Here is a 7500-nt window from a genome sequence, read left to right on the forward strand (position 1 = left end):
AGTATGATCTAGTAACACACACGTCAAAGTATTAAAGTAGCTTTCTGGTGAGTCTCCGGCATCAGAACGCGGTTTCTCTGTTCGAGCGCTAACTGCCGCCGTTCCAAGCTAACACAAGGAAGGAAGGAATACTCAGAAGACAAACACACACCATCGCAAGCATCATGACGGTTCATCGTTCCTTGTTCTATTACTCTGACCAAAGATCTTCGAATTCCTTGCAGGAAGAAGAAGTAATAAGGGAGAAAGAAGAGAAAAATCTTTCCCACTTGCTTTCCCGAATTACTGTCACCATAATTTCACTGAATGACGTTATAAATCTTTGAATTATTTACCAGAACAGGAAAATAAAGAGGAAGAAACCCCGAATAACCTTACCTACTCGTGTTTGCTTTGGATAATTACTATCCTCATTATCATATCACTACATTTTAGCATAGTCATCATATCTTTCCATCCAATTACACCAGTATTACAACACATCATATTACATCATGAAAATACGAGACAATGCTAAACAAACACCCATAACAAACCATTATGAAGGTCACAACAGACAAAATTATAATTTACTATCACATCATATTACAAGACTATTACGTTGTAATCAGTGTCACATTACGTTACATATTACATTACGCTGAAGAAATATAAAGTAAGCTTCAAAGGTGTCAGCGCACGGTAATGTTAAATATGACCAGAACAAAAAAAAAAAAAAAAAAAAAAAAATGGAGAAAAAAAAAAAAAATGTACCGTAACAAAAACGCAGAGCAGAGGCGAATATGGAGTCAGGATCAGGTTGTCAAGTCGGTATTTTTCCTTCCACTTACAATGCACCAAGACAGCGGATCAGATTATAAAGTAAATATTTCCTCTTCCACTTACGATGTACGTACCAGGAATGAAGATCAGAGTGAGGATCAAATTCCGAAGTAAATATTTCTTCCCCTCCACTCATAACACACACACACACACACACACACACACACACACACACACACACACACACACAAAAAAAAAAATCAGATTATTAAGTAATTTTTGCACTCACACTATATTAAGAATGAAGAACAAGTTATTAAGTAAAGACTATACCTTCTACTCACAATACACCAAATATGAGGATAAGATTTTCAAGTAAATATATATCCTTACACTTTACACTTTACCATGAATAAATATCCTGATAAAATTATAGAGTAAACATTCCCTTTTGCATTATCAAGTAAATATTTATCCTTCCATTTACAAGGAACCAACGGCGAGGATAAACGTGAGGATCAAATTATTAAACAAGTTTCCTCACACTGCACTATTCACAGCAATGACTCATGGAATTTGTCCCTTCCGTCCGTCTCCCTGATAATGGCCGCGACATTCTCGGGAAATGGAGTCACACCGGAGATTGCTGTCATTTGCCAAAGAGAATTTAATGGATTAATAGAATTCGGTCAAGTGAGTGAATGATAATGTTCCACGCGCACTGAGCCTCCAGGGTGTCTTCGACCAACGAATGTATTGTAGCACTTTCCTCTACCACAGTGTGTAGCGAGAGACGGAATAGTTAGGTAGGGTTTGTTCTGGTTGTAAGGGTGAGGCAGGCGTTTTAAATTAAGAGAAACAGAAAAATGGAAAAGTATAATTACCGTATCTCTCACTAACCGATTTCATGGACATAAACACGCGTACTGAGGTTAGGTTATTAAGTCAGAGAGGAGGAAACTCTTTAAAATAGATAAACATAGAAATTAAAGTAAACAGACTAAAGTCGCATCACTGCATCTCACACCAAGCGATTTCACGGAGGCAAGAAGTTAAGTCAGAAAGGAATAATTATCTTAAAATATGTAAATATAAAAATCAAGAAGAATAAAATAAAATCGCTTCGCGGCATCTCACACGAACCGATTTCACGGACTTAGACACACGCTAATGAAGATCAGCTGACTGACATCGATCTGAGTAAAGATTCCTTTCTTGCTCGCTCTCTCTCTCTCTCTCTCTCTCTCTCTCTCTCTCTCTCTCTCTCTCTCTCTCTCTCTTTTCCTTTTGATCTTAAGGGAGTGGTCTGATGTAAACTTAATAATAATCATTAAGTATAGCCAATGTAGATTTGAATAAAGGTTTCGGTAGCTCTCTGATTGATACTTTTTTAATAGTAAGACACTGGTGCGAATTTAATGTACAATTTCGTAAGACGCCACTGGCAGCAAACAGAGACCGTGTGATTCAAATATTATAGCTAACGTAGAACTGAATAGAATATTTCCGTGTAAATCTCTGACTCACATCTTTGATCAAGCTTCACAATATAATAACAGTTTGCTTGCAAGTTTCAAGTATAATTTTGAAAGTCTCGAGTAAACGCTAACGAAGTGATGGAGTGATTCAACCCTATGTAGCGTCTGTAGTCTTATAAATAGAAGAAAAAATAAAGCTCTCTGAATGACCTTTATCCCCTAGACTCTTGTGCAAGTTCTGCAAGTACAATTTCGAAACACGCGAGTAATAACTGTGTAAGTAGTCGATTAATGCAAAAAAGTGCTTTACTACTCTAGTTTTATATGCAGTAAGTTAAAGAATGTAGAATTACTCATAAGAAATTAAATAAACATCTCAGATAAAAAAGCAAACTAAAAAGAGTGTCATATTTCTATTACACGCAAAAGAGACAAAAAAGACGGTAAAGCGTAACAAAGGAAGCCGCCAACACTTGCAAAACACCCGCCACTAGGGATCGCTCAGCTGTCAATCTTTCCTGCAACGAAACATTTCCTCATTGCAACCATGATCAACGTGTAAGAGGATGAGGCGCAGGGTTTCGCCACTTTGATCGTCCATGAAGGAAAGGCAAACAAAAACACTGTTGTACATGTGACCATATTATGAAACTTCTGCGTCGCACTACCACCGTATTCAAAAGGTTCTATTTAGAATATCACGGTTTTTTAATCGTGTTTTTTTTTTCCTGTGATAGATGTACAATACTTCTACATTATTTAAAGGAAAACCCTTTGACATTAGTTGTGGTGAGACAGCGAAGCGTTTCAGAATACAGGCCATAATGCGCAGAGTAGTTGCAGTTCCGCCATCTTATTAAATATATTGTGAAACCAGAAGCCGTCGTTCATCTTGAGGTGGTGAAGATGATACCTCGCTTACGCAACAAGTTTTATGAAGACAAGTTGCAGAGTTACTCGGTGGCCTTAGAAGATAAACGCCGCCGCCGCCGTGGGATCTGGGCTTTCAAAACACGGAAAGGATTCGCTCCCAACCAAACACTTCTCGCATTATATCCGCGATGAAAACTGATGGATGCGGAAAAAAAAGAATGCTTTGTGTGTTTCTTTCTCGATGAAGTATATAAAACTAGCATGAAAAAAAAAAAAAATGTGAATCAAATGTACATACCACTTAAATGATTTTAAAAAATCGAGACAAATTTACAAAGCAAAAATTAATATAAAGAAACGCAAGCTAAGTATTTTGAATATGTAAAATGAACAAAAATATAGATCATTCATATAAAGAAATCATACACCAAAGACGTTCTGGAAATTGGCGCACAACTATTAAACTAAAACTGGTAACGCACCAAATGTGACTCCCAATATATCATAACATCAATGAAATGAGTAAAACGTAAAGATAGACTATGTAATTTTGCAGCTAAGCCATTCCATAAACCAAATTAACACACAAGAAAACAAACACAAGAAAAATAAAGCTAGAACATTAATACATTATAGTATCATTGGAGTAAAGGCAAAGAAGGAAGCAGCATGTGAAAATATGTGCGTACGTTTATCACAATTGACAGACCCATAACATTATGGAGAGAGGGTTACACAATTAGTCTCGCAATCTCTTGCGCAACTCGGTGCTATTATTGTACTGAATGCACTACGAACTTATTTTGTAAAGTGCAAGTATTATTGGTGACGCCATAAACGAGGCACCGAGATGTCACTATAAGAGAAATTACGATGAAAAAGAGACTTATAAGTTTGGTACAAGATTTCTTTGGTATGTATGAGTGGTTAAATGCGATGTGGTTTATGGAACTCTCTCTCTCTCTCTCTCTCTCTCTGATATGCATTGCTAGTGAAGCCAATGCAGTGTCATAGATTCCTCCCTCGACCCCCTCCCTCTCTCTCTCTCTCTCTATCTATCTATCTATCTATCTATTTATGTATCTATTTCTCTTACCATCTAAAAACCCTCTTTTCACTCTAATAATTTGGTTAACCATGCCATAAAACATGTCATTGCTGTCATTGCCTATTCTCTCTCTCTCTCTCTCTCTCTCTCTCTCTCTCTCTCTCTCTCTCTCTCTCTCTCTCTCTCTAAGCATTTTTCCTACACATGATTTACTAGTTTAATCGTACTTAATTTTTTCTTAATGACCCTACAGTTTCTCTCTCTCTCTCTCTCTCTCTCTCTCTCTCTCTCTCTCTCTCTCTCTCTCTCTCTCTCAGGATTTGTGACGCTCACTTAGCCACCGGTCAAGGCTGTTATACTCTCCCTGCCGCTGGATAATCAACGTTCCCCTCTCCCTCTCCCCCGTCTTCCTCTCTCCCCACCTTTACCTGCCCTCTCTTACCCTCCCTTCCACCCGCTCAATGCACCATGCCCGTCATATCCTAGCGACTCTCTCTCTCTCTCTCTCTCTCTCTCTCTCTCTCTCTCTCTCTCTCTCTTGCTTCCTGCATATCGAAGTATTGGCTATACGATCACTTCTCTACCAAGCAAAAAAAAAAAAAAAAAAAGAGCAAAAGACACGCAGGACCGAGATAAGCGACTAAAGTTAAAGTAGTCAGCTGTCTCTGCTTCATTCTGCTCACCCAGGCTTAAATTTTCATCAAGTCCGACCCACCACGAATACAAACTTTCTCTCTCTCTCTCTCTCTCTCTCTCTCTCTCTCTCTGTCGTGCGAAACTCAAAGTGCAAAGCGCGCCCCGTGTCAGATGTTCGGTCGGTGCCTGCGGTGTGTGAGTGAGTAAGAGAGGTCGACACCCGGGTACCCTTTACGCTTGCCGGATGGATGCCTGGCTGGAGATGGGGTGGGATACACACACACACACACACACACACACACACACAGAGGTTCAGCGGCAGCGACTCTTTGCATACTCCGCCGCTACCACCAGCTCACCAGCCCTCCAGCCGCCATGTCCCGGTCACCCTGCCCTGTCCTGCCCTATCTTAGCCTGTCCTGTCCTGTCACTGCGGTTCCCATGGTGTTCATATCTATTGCCATTGACAGTGTGTGTGTGTGAGAGAGAGAGAGAGAGAGAGAGAGAGAGAGAGAGAGAGAGAGAGAGAGACCAACACGTGACAGATTCTATATATAATACATCTATCTTCCTCCCTACCTTCTTATTTCCACCTATCGTCTCTCATCGACAAATCTCCTTATAAATCTTCAGAACTTGACGAGACCAACACAGGAAACTGTACACGTACACTACACTGACCACCACAGCCACCGCAATAATCACAATGACGAACAGCCCACGCCAAGTTTGCCACCAGCTCGTTGTCTCGTAATTCTCTGTATGCATATCAAGCGAAATTTCCGGAAACACAAGAGCGTGGTTTAGGGACGAGAGGCGCGACAATTAGAACGCCGGAGTAGCGGATGTCTGGCTCCGCGGGAGGTGACAAGTGTGACAAGCGAGGTCATTCATCATGTGCGTGTAACCGTACCCGCCGCGGGGAGCTGAGAAAAGAAACCGGTGCTAAATATAAGTACATAAGTCATTACTAGTAGCATTTAACTCAGTTAACTCATGCGTAGTGCTTGTAGGGGTGAGAGAGAGAGAGAGAGAGAGAGAGAGAGAGAGAGAGAGAGAGAGAGAGAATATCCATTTTCAATTGTCTAAGTCTAAAAAATGTGATAAAAGACAATCCCCTTGTGTTATCCTCTCTCTCTCTCTCTCTCTCTCTCTCTCTCTCTCTCTCTCTCTCCTCGTTTCCACATTTCACACACCCAATTTTCCCCGCCTCTAATCTTTCCATCTTCTGTATTTACTTAATCTTTCTCATCCTCTGTCTTGTCCTCAATTTCAAGGTGTCTTTACCATCTAAGGTCTTGATTCGAAAGCACGTAACTTTTTATTTCAAAGTTTCCATCCTCGTTGCCGTCCTCCTCCTCCTCTTCTTCCTCTTGAGTATTTCCGATTTAAAAACAAAGGAATGAGGCCGCTGGGACAGTCTTCATATATACAATAGAATATTTCTCTCTCTCTCTCTCTCTCTCTCTCTCTCTCTCTCTCTCTCTCTCTCTCTCTCTCTCTCTCTCAGCAACAAACTTCTTCCTCTTCTTCTAGTACTAACCCTGCGTCCCCTCACCTCACCTCACCAAACATCATTCTCCCCATCATCGCACCTTCCTCTTTTATTGCTCCGTCACATTACTTTTGTTTCTCCTCTCCTCTCCTCTCCTCCCTCCCCTCCTCCTCCTCCTCCTCCTCATTCTCTTCCTACTAGCAGCCATTCCTAGAAAAATTATCCGACTGTTTTGAATGCGACATGTTGAGTGGCAGAATACTTAAAGCTGCGTCACACTCAACACTTCTGCGTCTTTGCGTCACGCGTGGTCTCTTTATTGCGTTGCGGTTGTTCATCTCTCGGTAAACTTCTGCGTTACAGAGCGTCATGTAAGTCACCATAACGTCACGTTCCGTCACTCTAACTAACCTCCCTAGGTCTTGTTTACGTTAGGTTGTATTACGGGCGTCCCTCTATGTCATGTTATTGTGTCCTTGGTCTGCCTGTTGCGTCACCGGCACCGGTTCGTTATGGCTAATTTGGGTCAGTTTATTCTTCATTGTTAAAAACGATGATTAAATTGCAAGTAATTAAGTGCGTAAGGAGAGAGGAGTAGAGGTGGGCGAGGGGAGAAGCTAGTGTGTGTGTGTGTGTGTTTGAAGCCATACAAGTACCTCTAAGGCATTTGTCTGACGGTGTCTGTGTGTGTGTGTCTGTGTGTGTGTCTGTGTGTGTGTGTGTCTGTGTGTTGTCACCTCATCACGTCATCATTTCCTGCGAGATAAACGCACACACAACTTCACACGCTGCAGTCACCAGCTGACTAGAGGAACTTACAAACGCAACTGCTGGTCGAAGAGAGAGAGAGAGAGAGAGAGAGAGAGAGAGAGAGAGAGAGAGAGAGAGAGAGAGAGAGGAACTTTGAAAAAAAAAAAAAACATTTTGTGAGCTTAAACACATGAACGCAAACAAACATATCAAAAATTCGTTCTCATGAATGTTCCATACAGACAAAATAACAACAATAATAACAACAACAACAATAACACACACACACACACACACACACACACACACACACAGGTGCATCTCATCACACTCACAGCGGCAGACACACTCCTGCTGAGTCAGGAGATGCGGTGGGGACACCTGCGGATCACACTCGCTCCACACACAGGAGCTGCAAGCCACAGGAGGGCCTTCGCCAAGTCACGAGTCACACGAGT

The 7500-nt window shown here is 41.3% G+C and overlaps 1 protein-coding gene across 2 annotated transcripts in view; it reads right to left on the bottom strand.

The window, feature by feature from the left end:
• The window catches only part of LOC123519812 (spondin-1-like), a 147911-nt gene that overhangs the window by 140308 nt on the left and 103 nt on the right, over window positions 1–7500 (bottom strand). For both annotated transcript variants that reach the window (XM_045281330.1, XM_045281329.1), the window contains exon 1: window positions 7378–7500. This exon is cut by the window's right edge and continues 103 nt beyond it. The gene's annotated coding sequence lies outside the window, so the exon portion shown is untranslated. The remainder of the gene's footprint in view (window positions 1–7377) is intronic.

Source organism: Portunus trituberculatus, chromosome 46 (genome assembly GCF_017591435.1).
Source record: "Portunus trituberculatus isolate SZX2019 chromosome 46, ASM1759143v1, whole genome shotgun sequence".
NCBI classification, from domain to species: Eukaryota; Metazoa; Arthropoda; class Malacostraca; order Decapoda; family Portunidae; genus Portunus; species Portunus trituberculatus.